This window comes from Hemitrygon akajei, chromosome 3 (assembly GCF_048418815.1).
Source record: "Hemitrygon akajei chromosome 3, sHemAka1.3, whole genome shotgun sequence".
NCBI classification, from domain to species: Eukaryota; Metazoa; Chordata; class Chondrichthyes; order Myliobatiformes; family Dasyatidae; genus Hemitrygon; species Hemitrygon akajei.
Genome location: NC_133126.1, coordinates 6,927,000 through 6,951,651, shown reverse-complemented (window position 1 = coordinate 6,951,651; position 24,652 = coordinate 6,927,000). Strand labels below are relative to the sequence as shown.

At 40.6% G+C, this 24,652-nt stretch overlaps 1 protein-coding gene and 1 long non-coding RNA gene across 2 annotated transcripts in view; one reads left to right on the top strand and one right to left on the bottom strand.

The window, feature by feature from the left end:
* The window catches only part of LOC140724720 (leucine-rich repeat transmembrane protein FLRT2), a 108,873-nt gene that overhangs the window by 48,279 nt on the left and 35,942 nt on the right, over positions 1-24,652 (top strand). The gene's annotated exons all lie outside the window — the stretch shown is intronic.
* The window catches only part of LOC140724721 (uncharacterized), a 122,480-nt gene that overhangs the window by 72,345 nt on the left and 25,483 nt on the right, over positions 1-24,652 (bottom strand). Inside the window, exons 2-3 of the long non-coding RNA XR_012098157.1 lie at positions 19,759-19,807; positions 13,764-13,983 (exon numbers count right to left, since the gene is read on the bottom strand). This is a non-coding gene — a long non-coding RNA (uncharacterized lncRNA). The remainder of the gene's footprint in view (positions 1-13,763; positions 13,984-19,758; positions 19,808-24,652) is intronic.

Below are 24,652 nucleotides of genomic sequence, written 5' to 3'. Positions count from 1 at the left end.
TGTCATGTACAGCATGTCTTCCAAACTAATACCTGTGTAGAAGGGGCACTAAGCTACCACTGGCCTGTAAAATTGTTTTCAGTTTCCTTACCATTGCTAAAGGGATCTGTATCTCCAGCATCAGCACTAATTGTCCATCAAGCACCACTTGTCAGAGATCTGCTTATTTGTCTTAGGTAACGGTAGCGTGGCATTTAGTGTGACACTATTACAGCTCCGCGCATCCAAGTTTCCCGTTTAATTCTGTTACCATCTGTAAGGAGTTTGTACATTCTCCCTGTGAGTGCTCCGGTTTCCAGCCACAGGCCAAAGGCTATCAGCTACTAAGTTAATTGATTGAATAAAATAGTGCAGTAATTGGCATTGTCGTTGTAAATTGTCCTGCGACTAGGCTAGTGTTAAATCGGGGGGTTGCTGGGCAGTGTGGCTCATTGCGCCAGAAGATCCTGTTCCACATTGATCTTAAAATAGGGCAGCATGATAGCATGGTGGTTAACGCAATACAGGTGATCCGGGCTCATGTCCCGTCTCTGCCCGTAAGGAGTTTATATGTTCTCCTCGTGGAATGTGTATGTTTCTTCCACGTGCTCCAGTTTCCTCCCGCAGCTCAAAGATATAGCAATTAGCAGGTTAATGTGTCATTGTGAATTGTCCTGTGATTAGACTAGGATTAACTTGGGAATTGCTGAGCGGCCTGGCTCAAAGGGCCAGAAGGGCCTATTTTCCACTATATTACAATAAAATAAAAAAAATATAAATAGAATTAAGTTTGTCGGCTATTAAATAATGTAGTAGCAGATATAGTAGTCCCATTTCAAACTAGTCACAACTCTCACTTGGCATTTGTGCTGACATTTGCGAATCAATATTCCTACTATGTCCATCTATTTATATACAAGTTTCTAAAAGGAATTCTGGCCCAAATTTTGCTGTGTTCTTAATGTTGATGCTGTCAGCACCTCAGATTTCTGTAAAATACTTCTTGGTCGCACTATAAAATCATGCTAATTGCCCACATAATTTCTCATTAAAGGCCAAAGAAATCTCTAGGGCTAGTTTGATCAGGATTAGCTGATTTTTTTAAAACAATCTACTAATTGTCACTGGATAACTGATTTAGTTCTGTCATTGGGAGGTACTGAAGCCTCAAGTCCCACACCATCAGGTTCAGCAGCCGTTATTACCCCCTCAATCTCACCCCAACACTGAAAGGGTTCCACATCCTATGGACTTACTTTTAAGAACTCTACGACTCATGTTGAGTCATAGAATCAGAGAACAAAAACAGGCCCTTCACTTCATTGAGTCCATGCTAGCCATTTAAACTGTCTACTCCCATCGACCTGCACCGAACATAGCCCTCCATATCCCTACTATTCATGTATCAATCCATCTTCTCTTAATTGTTGAAATCAAACTCTCATGCACCACTTGCACTGGCAGCTCATTCCACACTCCCACAACCCTCTGGGTCAAGAATTTTTCCCTCATGTTTCCCTTAAACATTTCACCTTTTACATTTAACCCACGACCTCTGGTTGTAAGCCCACGCACCTCTGTTAGAAAAACCTGCTTGCATCTACCCTATCTATGCCCCTCAAATCTCCCCTTAGTCTTCTATGTTCTCAATATTTATTGTTTGTTTATTTTTTTTTGAAGTTTTTCTTTTTGTATTTGCACAGTTTGTTGTCCTTTACACATTGGTTGTTTGTCCATCTCTGTCATGAGCAGTTTTTCATTAATTTTATTGTGTTTCTTTTGACTTAATGCCTGCAAGGAAATGAATCAAAAGGTTGTATATGGTGACATGCACGTAATTTGAACATAAATTTACTTTGAACTTTGTTTCATTCCATCAAAAGAAAATGAATAAGACTGATTTAAACATTCCAGCTGTAATCTTGCAGTACACTCTCTCAATTCATGTATATGTATGAATATCTATTTCATTTCCTTTTCCCAAAATATATTTAAAATGTCCTGAGATGACTCCTGCATTGCTGTTCATGGTTCTCACTGAAGATTCTACAGACTAGTTGTTTAAAGAGCTTCCCTGCCACTTGGTTTACTTGTACTTGTGTGGAGAGTATTCTAACAGATTGCATCACCGTCTGGAATGAAGGGCCTACTCTCAGGATCAGTAAGAGCTGCAGAATCTGTAAAATCTGCCAGCTCCATCATGGGCACCAGCCTCCCCAGCATCGAGGGCAGCGTCCATCAAGAACGACCCCCTTTACCCCAGACCTGCCCTCATCTCATTGCTACCTTCAAGAGGAGGTTCAGGAGCCTGACAGCGCAAACTCAACATTTCCGGAACAGTTTCTTCCCCTCTGCCAACAGATTTCTAAATAGACAATACAAATTACACTATAAATATATATTATTTTTAATTTTATTTCAGAAATACAGTGTTGGATAGTCCCTTCCAGCCCAACGAGCTGCACTCCCCACCTACTTAACCCCAGCCTAATCACAGGGCACTTTACAATGACTGGTAGGTTACACTAACTGGTAGGTTAGGAGTAATGTGGGAGGAAACCGGAGCACCTAGAGGAAACTCACTGCACACGGGAAGAACACACAAACTTTCTTACAGAGGACACCTGGAGCTGAACTCCGATGCCTTAAGCTATAATGGCGTCATGCTAACTGCGACACTACCATGATAAGCCATTACTTTGTTACTCTACTAATTTCCAGGTATTAGGTAAATGAACTATTTTGTTAAATTTGTAGATTACTTTGATGAGTAACTATACCTTTCTGTTTCATCCTAACAAATAATCGACACAAGATTAACTCTTAACTTGCATGAGTGTAAACATCACAGATCATGGCCAATTTATTTTCCCTCTCAACTCTTGTTTAATTGGCTTCGTCACGTAACCTCTGATGCCCTTACTAATAAAGAACTTAACAATCTTTGCTTTAAGTATACCCGGTGACTTGGCCTCCACAGTCACCTGTGGCACAGATCCACTACCATCTAGCTAAAGAAATTACTTTTTGCATTTTTTTTATTTGTTTGTTTTTTTTTGTTTGTACAAGCCCTTCTGGCTGAATAGGCTGCACCAGCCTGCAACAGACCTATCTTGATGCTTACATTAAACTATAAATTGCATCATGCACAATATTTCAGATCAAGACCATAATCAGGATTTTGACCGATAGAACAGAAAAGCAACGTGTGTTTAAGTCAGGATGGTCTACAGCTTTGAAGGGAAATCTAGCGTTTGTGGTGTGTTAGCATGCTCCTGCTGCCTTCCCTTCTTCAGGTGGTAGAGGTATCAGACTTGGGAAGTACTGTGGAAGAAATCTTGACAATGTGTTGATGGTGAACACAGTGCACCTGTAACGGAGTGCACGAGATGGCCGAGGACAGCTTGCAATGATAGATGAAATTCAAGTGGATTTCCTCATCCCAGATGTTTTTGGCCACAGGTGGTCCCCATTTTCCTTAAGGAATACGTCCCTGAAAAGCTGATTTCGGCACAAACGAGAAGCTCTTCATATTATATCATTCTACATGCAGTTGCACAGTAGCGTAATGGTTAGGATGATGCTTTACAGCACCAGCTGTAAGATTGGGGTTTGATTCCCACCTCCATCTGTAAGGACTTTGTATCATCTCCCCATGGACGCCCCAGTTTCCTCCACATCTCACATTCCACAGACATACAGTTGGGATTACTACGTTGTGGGCATGCTAAACTGTCATTGGAAGCATGGCAATACTTGTCAGCTGCTCAGCATAATCATCACTGGTTTGATTTGACACAAACAATGCACTTCACTGTATAAACCCTGAACATCCTCTACATAGCACCATCCAGAGACAGAGAAGCAGTTTCAGCGACAGGTTACTGTCGATGCAATGCTCCTCAGACAGGATGAAGAGGTCAATACTCCCCAATGCCATTAGGCTTTACAATTCAACTGCCAGGACTTAAGAACTTTTTTTAAAGCTTTTATTAATGCTTTTTGAGTTAGTGATTTAGATGCATATCATATTATTACTGAGTTATGTATTGTATGTAATGAGTTTTTGCTACAACAAGTGTATGGGACATTGGAAAAAAATGTTGAATTTCCCCATGGGGATGAATAAAGTATCTATCTATCTATCTATCTATCTATCTATCTAAACATGAGAAATTCTGCAGATGCTGGAAATCCAGAGCAACACACACACAAATGCTGAAGGCAGCAGGTCAGGCAGCATCTATGGAAATGAATAATGGAATGGAAATGGGCCGAGACCCTTTATCAGGACTGGAAAGGAAGGGGGAAGATGCTAGAACATGAAGTGGGGTGGGGGGGGAAGGAGGGTAGCTGGAATGTGATAGGTGAAGCCATGAGTGGGAATGGTAAAGGGCAGGAGAGGAAGGAATCTGACAGGAATGTAGAGCGGAACTTAAGAGAGAGGGGACCTAGAGGGGAGTGATAGCAGGTAAAAAGAGGTGAGAAGCCAGAGTAGAGAATTGAAGGAGAGGGGAGGGGGAGGGAATTTTTTTTAACTTGGAAGGAGAAAACAGTATTCATGTCATAAGTTTGGAGGGCACCCAGATGGAATATGAGGTGTTGCTCCTCCATCCTGAGAGTGTCCTCACCTTGACACAAGAGGAGGCCATTAACCGACAGGTCGAAACAGGAATTGGACACTCTATATTTAGATGTACATTCAACAAATAAAGCTTATCTTAAAAATCTTTCATTTCATTGAATAATCATCCACACATAACCCATACTTAAAATAATGGAATGTATACTGTATCCAGTCATTAGCAAACAATATTAAACATTTCAAACAATATAAACATATCATAAATGTATGATAGAAATTTGTGTGAAATCTGATTTTCAATGTGCAGACATTGGAAACCCTGGAAGCCTCTTTATTGTTGACCAGGCAAGTGGTGAACTTCCTGTCACAGTTTTGTCTCAGCAGTTGACAGAAAGGATTCAAGGAGTTAAAAGGCTAGCTGCTGAATTAAAAGTACAGCATACAGTTCTGATTGCTCCGTTACAGGAAGGATGTTGCGGTAATGGAGAGCAGGCAGAAGGACTTTACCAGGATGCTGCCTGGATTAGAGGTCATGTGCTAGAACAAGAGGTTGGACAAATTTAAGATGTTTCCTGCGGAGTGGCGGGGAGATCTGATAGAGGTTTATAAGATTATGAGAAGCATAGATAAGAGTTACAAACAGTATCTTCATCCAGAGTTGAACTGTCTAAAATCAGAGGGCATGCATTTAAAGTGAGGGGGTATAATTTCAAAGGTGATGTGAGGGGCAAGTTTTTTTTAATCCAGATTGGTGGGTGACTGGAAAGTGTTGCCTGGGGTGGTGATAGAGGCAGGTACATTAGGGACTTCTAAGGGATGGTTAGATAAGCACATGAATGTGAGGAAATGGAGGGATTGGACATTGTGTAGAGAGAAGAAATTAGTTTAGTTAGCAATATGATTATAATTTACTTATCATTATTTATGGTTTTATATTGCTATATTTCTACACTATTCCTGGTTGGTGCGACTGTAACGAAGCTCAATTTCCCTCAGGATCAATAAAGTATATCTGTCTGTAATTTAAATGGTTAGGCTCAACATTGTGGGCCGAAGGGCCTGTTCCGATGCTGAACTGTTCTATAAATTCAGGGTTCAGTCCTGTTCTTGCAGCTGGGGTGTTTATATGGTTTTACTTACATTAGTTCTGATCTCCATGACTACTTTGTATGCTCACTGTATGGATTTGCTGTCTTTAATTCCACAACACATATTCTCAGCCATAAAAGACCATATTTAATGCGGAGGACACCAAGCGTTTTTCTTATTTAAATTATGATTGTGAAATTTATAAATAACCTTCAGCTTATTTATAACAAATGTTTCCACTTTGCTACTTGCCTTGAGCAAAACCAGCTGTTTGTTAGAATTTGAACAAGTGAGGTCAAGCATCTTTTGTTGTTTGTGTCCTTGGCATCCCGTGAAGTGAGGCTGTAACTAATATCCCCTGATGTGTTGGCATGCAGTACTGTGCAAAAGTCTTAAGCAAGTATATATAGCTGGGACTTTTGCACAGTACTGTAGCGTATTAGTCAATGTGGAGCGGTCTATTATATCTGTGATAAGTAGCCCAGTCAAGGCTGTTTATCAACATTCTTCACATAGTAAAGCATTCTGCTTTTGAAGCATAAAACCGTACTGTCTGAGTAGCCTACAATTTGATGGGATGAATATCGATTTCTCCTTCCAGTTAAAAAAATTCCCTTCCCCACCCCTAATCTGCTACACCTCACTCTGGCCTCTGACCTCTTCTCACCTGCCTATCATTTCCCCTTGGGTCCCCTTCTCCTAAGGTCCACTGCAGACTTTCTTGTTTTATAAAACGTTTATACCTTAGAGCGGAAATGACACACTCTTGGAAGACTAACACGTTTTGCTCTGCGTTTGTAACCTATGAGAGTGCAGTATGTGGCCAAACGTTTCGTGTGTGAACTATTCTAAGAGGAAACATTGGGGAAAAAGTTGTTTTGATGGCACAATTAATATAAAGAGAAGCATGCACTTGTTGCAGTTCCTCTGTTTACTGTTAAAAATAATGATTTTTAAAAAAAATGGAAACAAATCCTCATAAAAGCTTAGGCTTCCTTCAGATGCTCTGGTCTCCTCCCACAGTCCAAAGACACACCGGTTAGTAGGTTTTCTGGCCATTGTAAATTGTTCCATGATTAGGCTAAGGTTGAATCAGGGGTTGCAAGGTGGGGTTTCTCAAAGGGCCCCGAGGGCCTATTCCAAGCTGTATCTTCAGTAAAATAAAATTGCTTTTGATCAAAGACATTGACCATTGCTTTCACTGGATCCCATAGGTGCAGCTTGACCTTCCTGAGTTCCTCCAGCAGACTCCAACATCTGCCACCCCTTGTGCCGCTGTTTGTCTGTTCTTCTATTGGACCTCAGTTTCATGCCAGCCTCAGATCATGGAAGAACATGAATCCATTAATTTGAATGACACCAATTAATTGTACTTAATTTCTAAAATTGACGTGTACAAAATTATGAGTGATGCAGATAGGATAAATGCAAACAAGCTTTTTCCACGGAGGTTAAGTGGGACAGCAACTGGGGGTCAATGGTCAAGGGTGAAAGGTAAAATGTCTGAGAGGAACATGACTGGAAAATTCTTCACTCAGAGGGTGGTGAAAGTCTGGAGTGAGCTGCCAGTGCAAGTGGCAGATGTGATTTTGATTTCAACGATAAGGAGAAGTTTGCATAGCGTATACCACTTCAGAGCTCGGGGAGTCAGGATTCACAGTTTAATTCAGACACTATCTGTAAGTAGTTTGTATGTCCTTCCCAAGAAGTGCATTTGTTTCATCCAGGTGCTCTGGTTTTCTCCCATATTGCAAAGATATAGGGTAGTAGGTTAGTATTGATTTCTGCGGGCTGTAACGTTCCCTGAAGGAAGGTGAGGTGTTGCTCCTCAAAACAGCAGTGGGTCACTGGTACTAGGTCAGAGTGCGAGTGGGATGTTCAAGTTGAAGTTCAAGTTTATTGTCATCTGACTGTGCATATATATACAACCAAATGAATCTATGCTCCTCTGGGCCACAGTGCTCACAGAACAAAATATAACTGCAAATATGTTAATAAATTATAATTCAAAGTGCATGTAGTGCGCAGCGCAAGTAAACAGCTCGCTGTCCGAGAGATGAGACCTTGGAGGTGGCAGGATATTCATTAGTCTCACAGGCTGATGGAAGAAGCTGCTACCCAGTCTGGCAGTCCTAATCTGGAGGATGATGTACCTCCTTCCTGACAGTAAAGGGTCAAAGAGATAGTGAGTTGGATGCTAGGGTGCTTTGGGCCCTTTGTATACAACTCTACTGGTAAATAGTGGAGACAACCAGAAACCACTGTTGCAGATTGAGTGCAGACACACTGCATAGTGATGGCCCAATCAGTGTTTGGTTTCTCTGCGGTAACTATTTTATTTAGAGACACAGCATAGAATAGACCCTTCTGACCCAACGAACTGAACCACTCAGCAACCCACTTTTTTAAACTAGCCTAATCGGAGGTTGGGTGGCAGAGTGGAGATATGTCTCTATCAAAGGTGGTGTAAGATGCTCCTTCCCTCTGCTAGCCTGCAGACTGAGACCCACCTCCCAAATCAGGGTCACGTGAATCATTGGGAGCAGCTGGTGGATGGTCGTATTGGCAGCTGGTGCATATCACAAGTCCTGGTTATGTGACCACTGATGCCAGGCAGACAATCTCTGAAGAGTATTGATAATGGCTGGGGTCATCCGTCTTGTAAAGACACTGCCCAGAAGAAGGCAACGGCAAACCACTTCCGTAGAAAAATTTGCCAAGAACAATCGAGGTCATGGAAAGCCCATGATCAGTGATGTCATATGACAGGGCATCTAAACAACAAACTAATAGACCAGTTAGCCTAATCTCAGTGGTTGGGAAGATGTTAGAGTCAATTGTTAAGGATGAAGTTTTGGAGTACTTGGTGATGCAGGACAAGATAGGACAAAGTCAGTATGGTCTCCTTAAGGGAAAATCTTGCCTGATGGACCTGTTGGAATTCTTTGAGGCGATGACAAGTAGGATAGATAAAGGAGATGCAATGGATTTTGTATATTTGGACTTTCAGAAGGCCTTTGACAAGGTGCCACACATGAGGCTGCTTACCAGGTTAAGAACTCATGGTATTATAGGAACGTTACTAACATTGTTAGAGCATTGATAGAATGATAGGAGGCAGCAAGTGGGAATAAAAGTATCCTAGTCTAGTTGGCTGCCAGTGAATAGTGGTCTTCCACAGAGGTCGGTGTTGGGACCGTTTCTTGTTATGTTGTATACTAATGATTTTTATGATGGAATAGATGGATGTGGCGCCAGGTTTTCAGATGATATGAAGATTGGTGGAGGGGTAGGTAGTGTTGAGGAAATAGAAAGGCTGCAGAAGGATGTTGCAGATGAGCAGAATGGGCAAGAAAGTGGCAAATGAAATATTATGATGGAAAATGTACATTATGTTTAGCTTGCTTGTAATTAGTGTCAGTTTTTTCGTTCATTTTTCCACGTAGCCAATGTTATTTATCCTTAGCCCTGAGAAAAGAATTCTTGACTGAATTTAAGAGTCTCTTTATGTAACATTTGAAGTTTAAAACATGCAAAACTCAAAACATGCAATTTGGTAGTAGAAATAAATGTGCAGACTGTTTCTAAATGTGGAGAAAATCCAAAAGTCTGAAATGCAAAAGGATTCGGGAGTCCTTGTGCAGAACACCCTAAATGTTAACTTGAAGGTTGAGTCGATGGTGAGGAAGGCAAATGTAATATTAGTATTCATTTCAAGAGGTTTGAATATAAGAGCAGGGAAGTGATGCTGAGGCTTTATAAGGCACTGGTGAGGCCTCACCTTGAGTATTGTGAACAGTTTTGGGCTCCTCACCTGAGAAAAGATGTGCTGGCATTGGAGAGGCTTCAGAGGTGAATGACAAGAATGATTCCAGGAATGACAGGTTTATCATACAAGGAACGTTTGATAGCCTTAGGTCTGTAATTGCTGGAATTTAGAAGGATGTTAGGGGGGGGATCTCATTGAAACCTTTTGAATGTTGAAAGGCCTAGACAGAGTAGATATGGAAAGGATGTTTCATATGGTGGGGGAGTCTAGGACAAGAGGGTACAGGCTCAGGGTAGAAGGATGTCCATTTAAAACAGAGATGCAGAGAAATTTCTTTAGCAAGAGGGTCGTGAATTTGTGGAATTTATTACCACAGGCAGCTGTGGAGGCCAGGTCATTGTGTGTATTTAAGGCAGAGCTTGGTTGTTTCTTGATTGAACATAACATCAATGGTTACGGGGAGAAGGCTGGAGAATAGGACACAACGTCAAAGGTTATGAGGAGTGGGGCTGAGGAGAGTAAAAACAGGATCAGCTGTAATAGAATGGCAGACTAGACTCAATGGCCAAATAGCCTAATTCTGCTCCTATGTCTAATGGACTTAATATCTAACCACAGGACAATTTTCAGTGTCCTATTAGCCTACTAACCAGAACATCTTTGGAATGTGAGGTGAAGCTGGAGCACTCATTGGAAACCCACGTATTCATGGAATGAACTCTGAACTCGGACCCCTGAACTGTAATAGCGTTGCACATACTGCTGCGCTACCATGGCACCCCTAAAACAGGCCACGTTATTGGTCTATTTTTAAAATTTTTATATTTTTTTATTGGTTTATTGTTGCACGTCACCCATTCTGCTTCATGGGACAGATACAGGAGTGAGGAATTGAGCTGCAGGGCGGCATAGTGGTGAGCACAACACTTTACAGTACGGGCAAATCGGTTTCAACTCCCACTGCTGCATGTAAGGAATATGTACACTCCCCCTTATGACCGTGTGGGTTTCCTCCGAGTGGTCCAGTTTCCTCCCACAGCCCAAAACATACCGATTGGTAGGTTGATTGGCCATTGTAAGTAGTTCCATGATTGGGCTAGGATTAAATCAGGGGATTGCTGTGCAGTGCGGCTCGAAGGGCCAGAACGGCCTGTTCTGTGCGGCATCTCAATAAATAAATAAATTGCGATGATAAATAAATTTCATCCATGAGGATGAAAACTGTGTCACTTTGAGAACAGCAGTACAGAGTCCAACCAATTCAGTTTTCTAAATGGTGTGTTCGCTTTTGAGATTTGCATGTTCTTAACTTCAAGTGCTAAATACAGAGTCTCTAAATTCAGCCAAGAAAACTCTTCTCAGGGTCAAGGATAAATAACATTGGCTAAATGGAAAAATGAGCAAAAAGGCTGACACTAATTACAAACAAGCTAAACATAATGTACAACATGATCTGTGTGCTATCACTTGAACTACAGAGAACCTAATTGGATTAGCTGCGAGTCGTAGGAAACTAGTGGGTAGAATTCACCTTTGTTGCTTAGAAGGTGACAAAGTGGAGAGAAATGGTTCACACATTTAGCTCAACTGTTGATAATCACAATGAATTTGCAGAAAATAAGTTCAAAGTTCAAAGTAAATTTATTACCAGAGTACATACAGTACTGTGCAAATGTCTTGGGCACATATATTCAGTTAGGGTATTTAAGGATTTTGCACAGTACTGCATTTGCCACTGTGGGACAGAGAGCAAGTTTGTAAACAAAGGATGTTGGGACTGACGAGGTTGGAGCACCACGGGGGTGGAGGTTGTGGGACAGGTGGCAGAGAGGAGTGCCAGGACGAGGTGGGGAGCCAGGTAGCACGGTTGCAGACACACCCAACCCTGAGACACCAGGCAAGCTAATTTGATTTGAAACAATTGGTTTATTGAGCATTACGGGATGTCTCTCTGGTGCTTCCCACTCCCTCCCTTGCCCTTTTCCCAACCATGATTCCCCTCTCCCTGTCCCCTTCCCACTCTCAATTCACAACAGAGACCCATATCAGAATAAGGTTTATCATCACTCACATATGTCATATAATTTTTAAATGTCAGCAGTACAGTGCAATGCATAAAATTACTACAGTACTGTGCAAAGGTCTTTGGCACCCCAGCTGTTTACTCTATATGTGCCTAAAACTTTTGCACAGTACTGTATCTGTCACCATATACAACCTTGAGATTCTTTCTCTTGCAGGCATTTACAGTAAATACAAAGAAAATAATAGAATCAATGAAAAACTGCACACAGGGACTAAAAACCAATGTGTAAAAGGCAACAAATTTTGCAAATACAAAAAATAAAAAAATAAATATAATATGAAAGATATATCCAGAACACGAGTTGTAGAGTCCTTGAAAGTGAGTCCATTCTGTGTGGAAACAGTTCAGGGTCAGGGTGAGTGAAGTTATCACCGTTGGTTCAAGAGCCTGATGCTTGAGGGGTAATAACTGTTCCTGAGCCTGGAGGTGTGCGGACTGATTCCCCCTGTACCTTCTTCCTGATGGCAGCAGCAAAAAGAGAGCATGGCCTGGGTGGTGGCCATGGACAACTCTTGTGCACATGGTGCCACCAATAAAAAATGGAATTCTCTTCCTTTTTAAGTCTTACATTAATTTTTTCAAGTAGTTACAGTGAGTAAAATTTTTTTGAAACCTTGGGATTAAAAAGGTGCATGCAAATCTGCAATGGTTTACCGAAAAAGGTGACTTCTCTTCATAATACTGACCAGTGCTTATCCATAGTTGGGCTCGGCATTGCTATAAGACCATAAGGCTCAGGAGCAGAATTAAGCCATTCAGCCCATTGTGTCTTCTCAATTCTATCATGGCTGATTTATTATCCTCTCAATCCCATTCTCTTCCATCACCCCATAATCTTTGATGCCTTTACTAACCAAGAACCTATCAACCTCTGCCTTAAATATACCCATTGACTAGGCCTTCACAACTGTCTGTGGCAATGAATTCCACAGATTCACCATCCTCGGGCTAAAGAAATTCCTCTTCATCTCTGTTCTAAGGGATGTCCTTGTATTCTGAAAATGTGTCCTCTAGTTCTAGACTCACCCACTATTGATCCTCTCCATGTGCACTCTATCTAGGCCTTTCAACATCCAATATTACTTAGCATTTTACTGAAATGCTAGTCTTGGGAGGGAGAACAATTCCGCATTTGAGGTCAGTAAGAGAAATGTAAAATGTAAACAAGATTTGCCAAAGTACATATATAACCATATGCTGTTAAGAGATTCATTTTCATGCAGGCATTCATAGTCGATACAAAGAAACATGATAGAATCAATGAAACACTGCACATGGCAGAGATGGACAAGAAGCTATGTGCAAAAGACAACAGTTTGTGCAAATACAAAAATAATAAATTAGCAGTAAATATTGAGGACAGAAGTTGTAGATTTGTTAAGAGTGAATTCATGCTCAGAATCAGCTCATTGTTGGGGTGAGTGAAGTTGTCCTCTTTGGTTCAACAGCCTGATGACTGAGGAATATTAACTCTTTCTGAACCAGTTGGGGTGGGACCTGAGACTCCTGTACCTCCTTCCTGATGACAGCAGCGAGAAGGGAGCGTGGCCTGGATGGTGGGGGTCCCTGATGATGGACTCTGCTTTCCTGTGACTGCTCCTTTTGTAGTTTTTCTGTTCAAGAGCATTAGTGTTCCCATATCAGGCTGTGAAACAACCAGTCACTACACTCTCTCCACTGGGTATATAAAGAAGTTTTTTCAAAGTTTTAGATGACATGACAAACCCACACAAACTTCTAAGAAAGTAGAGGCACTTAGTGGTCAAATAGTTCCAAATATCCTCTTCCTCAAGCAACATACTCACAGCTAGTAAAGTTGCAGCAGTGACCTGAGTTTAATCTCCATATCCGAGTTTAGTACACTTTCCCTGCAATTGCATGAATTTCTCCAGGGTGCCCATTTCCCCCTCCCATAAACTTGCTAAGTTACTTGACTGACACAAGTACCCTTAGTGTGTGGGTAAGAGAGGAATCTAAGTGTTGATTGGAATGTAAATGGGTTAGAGTTGGGTTCATGTAAAACGTGGGTACCTGATCAGCACAGACTAAATGGGCCGATGGGCCTGTTCCCATGCTAGATCCCTCTAGAACAGGGGGCTCCCAACTTTTTTATGCCATGGACCCCTACCAAGGGGTCCATGAAGCCCAGTCTGGGAATCACTGCTCTAGAATCTAAGGCAGAGCAGTGACTGGACCAGATGATGTGATACACCTACAAACTGTATGGTCAGAGATATCTAGAAAACATTACTTACTTACTTAGTCCATCAGCCCTCCTGGGGCAGGGGCCAGACAGCAGCTCGCCATAGTCCTCTGTCCTGGGTTTGTCCCCAGGTGTAACCCATCTTGGGATGATGCCTTTGGAACTTCTGTTGGTATCTCTGTAGCTCTGGGTTTATAATGGGATGGAGTTGCTTGCCCCATGCCCAACCCTCCTTTAACAGGTGGCTTTGGGGCAGTCCATGGTGGAGTCATCTAGAAAGCATTGAAAGCATTTAAATAAGTGAATCTTTTCAAAAATGATTAAAATATTGGAAATTAATTAAAATGCATTCAGCTCAGGCGAATTAACAGATTTTTAAAAATTAGGATAAATTTTTAATGAAGCTTTGAGATCAACAAATCCACTCAGTAGAGCAACTGAAGGGCAAGGAGCTGAGCAGTTAGTTGTGATGTACAGTTTCCCGTCAGTTTGAAACCTTATGGGATCGTCCCTGGCCTCAGTCCCAGGTCCAGGCCCGCGGTGAGAGATCAGATGAACAGTGTGTTCAGAACTTCCAAGCTAAATTCTGCAGGCATGCAAGTATAGAACATGCTGACATATGCACTAAAGCTGTTTTCTGTGGAAATGTGCAATTTGGCTCTTAAATTCTCAGGGAAAATAAACCCACTTTTAGAATCACAGGCTTACATTTTCACTCATAGGATACACATGAACCTAGATTCATCACCCTAAACATTGATTTCACATTACAGACAGGTAATTTTATATAATTGTGAATATTTGTGAGAAAAATATCCAAGGAGGTCAGTACATTCAAAGTACATTTTATTAACACAATACATATATGTCACTATATACAACCCTGAGACACAATTTCTTGTGGGCATACTCAACAAATCTATAGAATAATGACCACTACAGAGTCAGTAAAAGACTGCCCAACTGGGGCGTTCAACCAGTGTGCAGAAGACAACAAACTGTGCGACTGCAAAAATAGTAATGATACAAATGATGATGGTATTATGATGAAGGTACATGAATGGTGTCATACTGGTATAGCAGTTAACACAACTCTATTACAGCTTGAGGTGCTGGAGTTTGAATTCCATTCCAATGCCACTTGTAAGGAGTTTGTATGTCCTTTCCATGACCGCATGGGTTTCCTCTGGATGTTCTGGTTTCTTCCCACAGTCCAAGGATGAACAATTTAGTAGTTTAATTGGTCATTGTAAACTGTCCTGTGATCAGACTGGGGTTAAATAGGTGGGTGGCAGTGCCGTGTGGTGCAGCTCATTGGGCCAGAAGGGCCTGTTTTGCACTGTATCTCTGTCTAAATAAAAATAAAATAATTAAATGAAGAAGATACTTCCAGTGAGAGTGTCGTCCTGATAGTCTCCCATCTCTGGTGGATACACGTTATTCTAAGGTATGATTTTGTGGAGAGCTGAGTGGCGTCATTGATAACCTGGCCAGAATTTATCCTCTTGTCTTCACTTTGGTGATCTGAGTAGGTCCTTGTTCTAGGCAGGGTTTCCTGTGTAGCAGCAGCTATGTATGTTGTGTATTTAGTATATAAGTAATATTTGAGTAATTGTTGTGTAATATTAGTTGATTAAGCACTCTTGTTCATTGAACTAATTATGAGATATGTGTAAATTATGTGGATTACATACATCATCACACTACCATGTGATACTTACGTGCCTTGCTTAAAGTAAACATGAAGTTAGACTTGTATTTCAGACTCTAGTGTCTTCTTTTGAATTAGTTTAATGTTTTGAAGTTACAAAACACAACACTGTAGTCCATTAGTTTTAAGGTGCTTGGGATGTCTTGAAATGTGCTCCATTATGCAAATTTTCAATTTCATTTTAAGCATGCAGTTTGCAATTATGTCATAGGATGCTTTGCAGCCAGAGAAATCATTTTAAAATGTGTCTGCCACTGAGTGATTTGGCATAGCAAACAGATCATAAAAATAAAGATTCCATGGAAATCAATGTCAAGAAAATTCTTATACAATTATTTGGGCCATTAGTTAACCAGGGCAGCTTCTTATTTGGGACAGGCCTTAAAGAACAAAAGCTAATTAAGAAAATAGCAGGATTCTCTTAATTATTTGTGACACTATGTCTCTTAATTGAGACAGGAGACTGTTGCCGAGCAGTTTCTGACTAGTGTCAGTCATGTGTCTGGCCATTAGACGCTACACCATGCTTAGAGCAAACAGTTTTTTAATAGTGTCAGTTGTTTGTGCTTGTGTTATATTATCTACTTGGCCTGACGGACACCTATTCAAAAAGCAGTGATTTTAGATAAATATGTTTTTTATTTTAACTTTATAAAATTTCAGACCCTTGCTAGGATGCCATAAAGAGATTTTGACACCAGCAAATAAAATGCCCTAGGTCTGCGCACTGATTTTGTTCATTTACAGTCAATTAAAAGAACATGGTAGCGTACGCTGGATGAATTCCTCCGTTGATCATATAATGAATGAATACACATTTATATAGCATTGTGGGAGTTTTGGTAATGTTCTAATTTGTTCTGTATTTCATTTAAATACATAATTTGCTACTCAGTTGAATGATAATTTGTCTTTTTTATAGCTTTTTAATTATTTCCATGAAACTTCAGCTAATTGGGGCAGCTGTTTAATTGGGCCAAAATGAAATGGTCCTGATGTGTCCCAGTTAACTGGGATTGACTCTATTCGTAAAGTAATAAATGCTGGCCTGAATAGGAGATGGGATTTCCCTGTCCCTCTTTGGTGATGTCATAGGGTTGTTTGCTTGGATCTCAGAGGATAGATAAGGTCTCAAGTATTATTTGTGCCAGCTTTGAGATTTCAACACTGAGTTACATTTGATGTGAACAAGTTGATGGGATAAAATGCCAGTGGGATTTCCTGTAACCTACCCTTTGCAATGTTTGAAAAGTTGTAAAACATATCCAAAGCAATTTTCATCTTTTGGTGATGAGCCATGTACTACACAATATTTAACATATGAAGTAACTACTTACATCTGTTAATGTGGACATTTGGCTAGACTAAAAAATAAAACAATAATGAGGATTTTTTAAAAAGCCAACTGGAGTTGTTCTTCTGTTGTGCTAATTTTCCGTGGAATGTTGGCTCACAAAACGCAGTTATTTTATTTGAATCCAAACTCTATGGAAACTTCTGTGAGATGGCTGTCAAATGCAAACCGGAGTAAGTCAGACAATCTTAGTCATACCAAAGAGTGACACTGGCCAGCTCAAAATCAGATTGTTCAAAAATACAAGATTTAAGATTGTTTAATCTCATTTCCAGTACACAGGTGTAAAGGAGAATGAAATAATTGTTTCTCTAGATATGATGCAGCACCAAAAACCACCCCCACAAATGTTAAGGAACATAATAATAAAGAAAATGATAAATATAAATACATAAGACAGCTTATACACAGTGCCTATAAAAAGAGTTCACTCCCCTTTCAAAGTTTCCATGCTTTATTGTTTTACAACATTGAATCACAGTGGATTCAATTTGTTTTTTTTGACACTGATCAACAGAAAAAACCCTTTCATTTCAAGGTGGAAAGATATTTCTATCACTTGGTCTAAATTGATTACAATTATTAAACAGAAGATAATTGATAGCATAATTACTCACCCCCTTCAAGTCACTGTTTAGTAGATGCACCTTCGGCAGCAATTACAGCCTTGAGTCTGTAGGGATATGTCACAACCATGGATTCGGCAGCGCAGTAGATACAGCAATTGCGCTTGTGAATTTGCATGTGTCAGCTCATTATTATTTAATTGTGATAGTATATAACTCCATACTTGTTGTCGTAGTGCTTATCGAGGCTTGGACAGAGCACAGAGACAGAGCTGCCTGTTTGCTTGTCTCCTACCTGGCCAATGAATCTCACAGCCAAGGTCAGCTGCTCTCTCTCTGCTCTCTTTGTGTGGTTGAGACTTGCTGTTACCACAGTTCGGACATGGCCCAAGTGCGGAGTGAGAGACACTGAAGCAGGTTGATAGTTCACAGACTTTAATGTGAACAGTGTTAAGGGGAAAATAAACAATAAATGCTAGGTCAAATAGGGCTGTTAGCTAAAACTCTCAAATGAGAAACTAAGCCTACACTGCAGCTGAAAAGAAAATCTAAACATTAAACGAATACCGCTAGTCTTCAGAATCAGTTGACTTGAAAGTCCAATTTCTCAGGGAAGGCCGAAAACAAACAGGCAGTGAAGCATTGCTGTGCTCTGTCCAAGTCTCAACAAGCACTACGATGACAAGTATGGAGTTAAATACTATCACGATTAAATAATAATTAGCTGACATGTGCAAAATCATAAGCACAATTGCTGTATCTACTGCGCTGCTGAATCTGTGGTGGTGACACAATAGGCCTCTATCAGCTTTGCATATCTGAACACTGTAAATTTTTCCCCAATCTTCCTTGCAAAACTGCTCAAGCTCTGGCAGATTGCATGGGGATCATGAATGAACAGCCCTTTTCAAGTCCAGCCACAAATTCTCAATTGGATTGTTGTCTGGACTCTGACTTGGGTATTCCAGGACATTAACTTTGCTGTGTTTAAGCCATTCCTGTGTAGTTTTGGCTTTATGCTTGTGGTCATTGTCTTGCTGGAAAACAGATGTTCTCCCAAGTCACAGTTCTCTTGTAGACTGCATCAGGTTTTCCTCCTGGATTTCCCTGTATTTTGCTGCATTCATTTTACCTTCTACCTTCAGAAGCCTTCCAGGGCCTGTTGCAGTGAAGCATCCCCACACCATGCTTCACAGTCGGGATGCTGTTTTTGATGATGTGCAGTGTTTGGCTTACGCTAAACATTAGCATTTAGCCTCATGGCCAAAAACTCAGTTTCGGTTTCATCAGACCATAGTATCTTCTCTAGCTGGCTAGAGGTTCCCATGTGCTTTTTGGTAAACTCTAGTCGAGATTTCATGTGCGTTTTTTTTCAACGGTGGCTCTCTCTTTGCCACTCTCCCATTAAGCTTCGACTGGTGAGGCACCCAGGTGACAGTAATTGTATGTGCAGTCTCTGTCAACACAGCGATTCAAGCTTGTATTTCCTCCCGAGTTGTCAGAGGTCTCTGGGTGGCCTCCCTCACTAGTCCTCTTCTTGCACGGTCACTCAGTTTCTGAGGATGGCCTGCTCTAGTCAGACTTACAGCTCTGCCATATTCTTTCCATTTCTTGATGATTGACATGACTGTACTCCAAGGTATTTTCAGTGGTTTGGAAATATTCTTGTATCCATCTCCTGACTTGTGCTTTTTAATAACTTTTGGTGGAGTTGCTTGGAGTGTTCTTTTGTCTTCATGGTGTAGTTTTTGCCAGGACACTGATTCACCGGCTGTTGGACCTTCTATATAAAGATGTATTTTTACGATAATCAACTGAAACACCATGAATGCACATGGTGATCTCAATTTAACTAATTATGTAGCTTCTGAAACCAATTGGCTGCACCAGTGATGATTTGATGTGTCATTTTAAAGGGGGCGAATACTTATGCAATCAAGTACTTTGTGTTTTATATTTGTAATTTGGATCACTTTGCAGAAATCTGTTTTCACTTTGACATGAAGGAGTCTTTTTCTGGTGATCAGTTTCAAAAAAAGCCAAATTAAATCCACTGTGATTCAATGTTGTAAAACAATAAAACATGAACACTTCCGGGGGGGGGGGGGCAGTGGTGGAGTGAATACTTTTTATAGGCACTGTACATAGATGGATTGTATATCCATAAAGTAACAATAGGCAGAGGAGTGTCTGACAGGAAATGATAGTCGTGGTGGTTGTGGGTGTGGACGTGTGGGTTCGTGAGTGAAGGTTTTGATCAGCTTTACTGCCTGGAAAAAGTAACTGTTTTTGAGTCTACTCCAGCACAAAAATAAATCCACAAATGATAAAGAACATAATAATAAAACACACTATATATATATATATATACTTAGAGCTTATATATTTTGCACTACTTAATTAACTATTTACTTACTGTAATTCATGGATTTTTTCCTATTATTGTGTATTGCATTGTACTGTCGCTGCAAAGACAAAAAAATTCATGACATATGCCAATGATACTAAACATGATTCTGATATAAAAGCACAATATAGATACTTAAGATGATTTATATACATAGACTGATTGTGTGTCCAAAAGGAGATATGACGCTCTACATAAGGTGACTGACAGGAGATAATAAAGTAGTGGTGGAGTTAGTGGGTGGAGGTGTTGCTCAGTCTTACTGCTTGGGGAAAGTAAGTGTTTTTGAGTTGGTTGGTCTTGGGGTGGATGCTCCTCCCTGATGGGAGTTGGACAAACAGTCCTCCTTGATGTTTCTGGCACCTTTCTGTATATATGTCCTTTATGGTGAGCAGACTGGAACCGATGATTTGTTCTGGAGTCTTCTTCTCCTTCACAGTGCAGTTTTTGCACCAATCAGTGATGCAGCTGGTTAGGATGCTCTAACTGCACACTTGCAGACTGTTGTATAATCTGTAATGCGACCCAATGTATAATTTCTCACTGGACAATACTGTAACTGCATGGAAAAGTGGAAACAACCAGCTCTACAGACTTCCTCTACTCAATCAGAACCGCACCTCCTCTCATTTACACAATACTGATCCAGATACTTTAAGATCGTAAACAATGTGAAACTCATTGTTCCCCCTCTTAAACCAACATCTGGGGCTGTTTGGACAAGCTGCTCGTTTTCCAGTCTGCTTTGGGTGAATATGACCAGAGGAAATGTTTTGTCTGTATGTAGTCAATTAAATCCTTTCATTTCTTGGAACTTTGCACTTGGAACTCCATGAGTCAGTCCTCATTAGGGGATCAGAGGTGGAGTCATCATTAACTTCAAATTCTTTGGCATTAACTTTTGAGAGGATTTATCCTGGGTCCTATAAGTAAGTGTCATTACAAAGAAGGAATGGCAGCTCCTCTTATTTCTTAGAAGTTTGCACAGATTTATCATCTAAAACTTCTGCAGATAGGTGGAGGAGAGTATATTGACTGGTTTCTTCATGGCCTGGTATGGAAACGCCAAAAAGCCCAGTCTATCATGGATAAAGCCCTCCCCGCCATTGAGCATATCTACACAAAGTGCTGTCACAAGAAAGCAACATCGATCATCAAGGACCTCCAACATCCAGGCCATGTTTTCTTCTCACTGCTGTCATCAGGAAGGAGGTATAGGAGCCTTGGGTCCTACGCCACCAGGTTCAGGCATAGCTATTACCCCTCAACCATCAGGCTCCTTAACTGAGAGAGATAGGTACACTCACCACAACACCAAATTGATTCCACACCTACCCACTTTAAAGGACTCTGGAACTCATATTCTTGATATTTATTGTTTTTTAAAAAAAAATTATTATTTTTTTTCTCTTTTTGTATTGCAGTTTGTTGTCTTTTGCTCATTAGGTGTTTGACCATTTCTGTTGCGTGCAGTTTTTCATTGGTTTTATCGTGTTTCATTGTACTTACTGTGAATGCCTGCAAAAATTAATCTCAGGGTAGTATACGGTGACATATATGTACTTCGAAAAAATGTTACTTTGATGCTTTGGAGAAGTACTCAAGGTCATTTTTGGGCATTCTGCCATCAGTTAATGCCAAGCCATAACACTCAGCTTGAGAACCAAACTTACTTAAGACAGCTGAATAAATATGCTGACATTTATATCGGATTTTTCAATACTTGTAGAATCCAAAAGTGTTAACAAGCAAGTACTTTTGCAGTGTCGTCAGAACTCTAAATTTTTTTATTCTTCATTTACAGATGTGGTCTTTGTTGCCTATTCCCAATTACCATTAAATTATTGAATTCTGCTGGTGACAGTTCTCTCACTGTGCTCTTGAACAGGGAGTACCCAGATTTTGAACCACTAATGATGAAGGAACAGTGGTGATTTTGCATTTCAGGCTGATGTCTGGCTTAGAGCTTGGTTAACTGTGCCAAGTACAATGAGAACCAACTATATGAAACTGGTTTAATTCAGTTTGCTACTAAAATACTTAAGCTCTTGGACTTGGGTTGCATTATGCGGGCCCAGGATAGTTCTTCATAAATAAATTTTAAAAACTGCTTCTTGGCTTGGGTTTCCTCTGGGTGCTCTGGTTTCCTCCCACAGTCCAAAGGCATACAGGTTAGTAGGTTAATTGGTGATTGTAGCTTGTCCCATGATTAGGCTAGGCTTGAATCAGAGGTTGCTGTGTAGGGCAAATCAAATGGAAGGAAGTGCCTAGTGCATGCTTTTTCTTCATTAAACTCATCACTAAACTGTTCCCACAACCTATGGACTCACTTTCAATGACTCTACATCTCATGTTCTCAATATCTGTTGCTTAATTATTTACAATTGTTATTACTATTATGTGTCTTTCTTTTTGTATTTCTCCAGTTTATTGCTTTATATTTTTGCACATTGATTGTCCGTCCTGATGGGTGTGGTCTTTCATTGATACTACTGTGATTCTGTGCAAGAAATGAATCTCAGGGTTGTATATGGCGACATGTATGTACTTCGGTAATAAACTTACTTCAGACTTTGAAAGGTGAGGGAGATATAGGCCTAAGCCCTGACTTATGGACAATAAAGGGGGTAGGTGAGGTAACGGTATACCGATCACTATGCTAAACTTACTCCCAGGGTAACCTCCACAAATCTTGGACCACGAGCACCTCATGGAGTTGTGCATGTAGCAGCAACATCCCTCTATTCCTCCACCTCCCTACTTTGTCCATTACCGCCAGCACACCTGTTTGAGCGCCTCCCCGACCTTTCATCAACATGATATGACTGGATGTTTCAGTTGGATGCCAATAAAATTAAATCTTCAGGCTGGGTTTGGGTTGTGATTGGTAGTGTTCAGTATGGGTAATTTATGCCCAAGTGGGCCCCTTATGTAAATTGGTGAGGACATTGCAGGTAATTGCATTTCCAGGCCCCTAATGGCCATATCCTTCTTGACTGTAATACTTAACAAAATCCTTTACGAGGATGTTGCTGGGACTCAAGGACCTGAGTTATAGTGAAAGATTGAACAGGTTAGGATTTTATTACCTGGAATGTAGAAGACTGACAAGAGATTTAATAGAGGTATACAAAATTATGCAGGGTACAGAAAAGGTAAATGCAAGCAGGCTTTTTCCACTGAGATTGGATGAGACTACAACTAGAGGTCATTGGTTAAGGGTGAAAGGTGAAATGCTTAAGACCACAGATAAGGGGAACTTCTTCACTCAGAGGTGGTGAGAGTGTGGAATGAGTTGTCAGCAGAAGTGGCCCATGCGATTTCAATTTCAGTGTTTAAGAGAAATTTGGATAGGTGCATGCATGGGAGGGATATGGAGTGCTATGGTCCAACTGCAGGTCAATGGGAGTAGCAGGTTAATGGTTTAGCATGGACTAGGTGGGTTGAAGGGCCTCTTTCTGTGTTGTGGTGCTCTATGATTCTATGACCCTAACCCAATCAATTTTCATCTCGCCTGCAAACTTACTAACCTACCTTTAATCCATACCATTTATAAATACACCACAAACAGCATTGCTGAACCTTGTGGAACACCACTGGCCATAAACCTCAAGTCAGAGAAACACTCCTTCACTTCTATTCTCATCTTCTACGAGCAAACCAATTTTGTATCCAGATTTGCCAACTCAACATGACTTCATGAATGAATGTTTAGGGTGTGGATTGGATTTTAATTAAACAAGGCTCTTTGTTCTGAATAGAGTCATTTTCTCTCTCTCTCTCTCGCCGGATTTGAACTCTGAACTCCGACACCCCGAGCTGTATTACGCCGTGCTAAACAGTACACTCCTGGCACTCCACTCTCGAGTGCCAACAGAGCAGGTGGAGGGCATTGCAGTGTGCTGCCAGTAATATGGAAATCTCAGCCAATGACTTGAGTCCATGAAATCCCACAACCATCAATCAGACTAATGACTGAACAATTGATTTTATTGTTTTTGGCTGTTGGATAGATTTTCAAAGTTAAAAGTTCAAAATAAATTTATTATCAAAATACATGCACGTCATCATAAGCTATCCCGAGATTGATTTTCTTGCAGGCGTTCGCAGTAAATACAAAGAAGCACAAAAGAATCGATGGAAAAACCACATACAACAAAGACTGAGAAGCAACCTATTTGTGAAAGACAACACACTCTGCAAATTCAAAAAAAACTTGAAGAAAATAATAGTAAATAAATAATTACTTAGAACATCAGATGAAGAGTCCTTGAAATTGAGTCCATTGATTGAGGAAACAGTTCAATGTGGTGGTGTGGGTCCTGAGGCTCCTGTATCTTCTTCCTGATGGCAGCAGTGAGACGAGAACATGGCCTGGATGCTGTGGCTCCTTAGTGATGAATGCTGCTTTCCTGTGTACGTGCTCCTTGTAGATGAGCTCAGTGGTGGGGAGGGCTTTACTCATGATGAACTGGGCCGTATTCTCCACTTTTTGTAAGACTTTCCATTCTAGGGCAAGGTAACAGAAGGAATAGCCGATACTTGTGTGTGCAACATTGAGGTGATTAGTATCCTAACTGAAGAAGGGTACATTCTGTCACAACCACTCCCAATCAGTACTTCTTGGAAAAATTCAGCACAGTTATAAGTCCAGTGAATGGACTGTTATTTTAGCCACATTCTTTGGCTCAAAGGCATGGGTTTGATTGCTCTGCCAACAATCTCTATAATAAGCAACTGGTGATAAAAATCACACCCTTTAAACGTTTGCATTGCAAACCCATGTTGCCTATTTGATGTTGATTTTGTTGGTGGGATGTATGGCATAAAGGGAAAAAACCCCTCTGTTTGCAAGTTAAAATAATCACAATAGTGCCTGCTGAAATTCTTATTCTAAAGACAA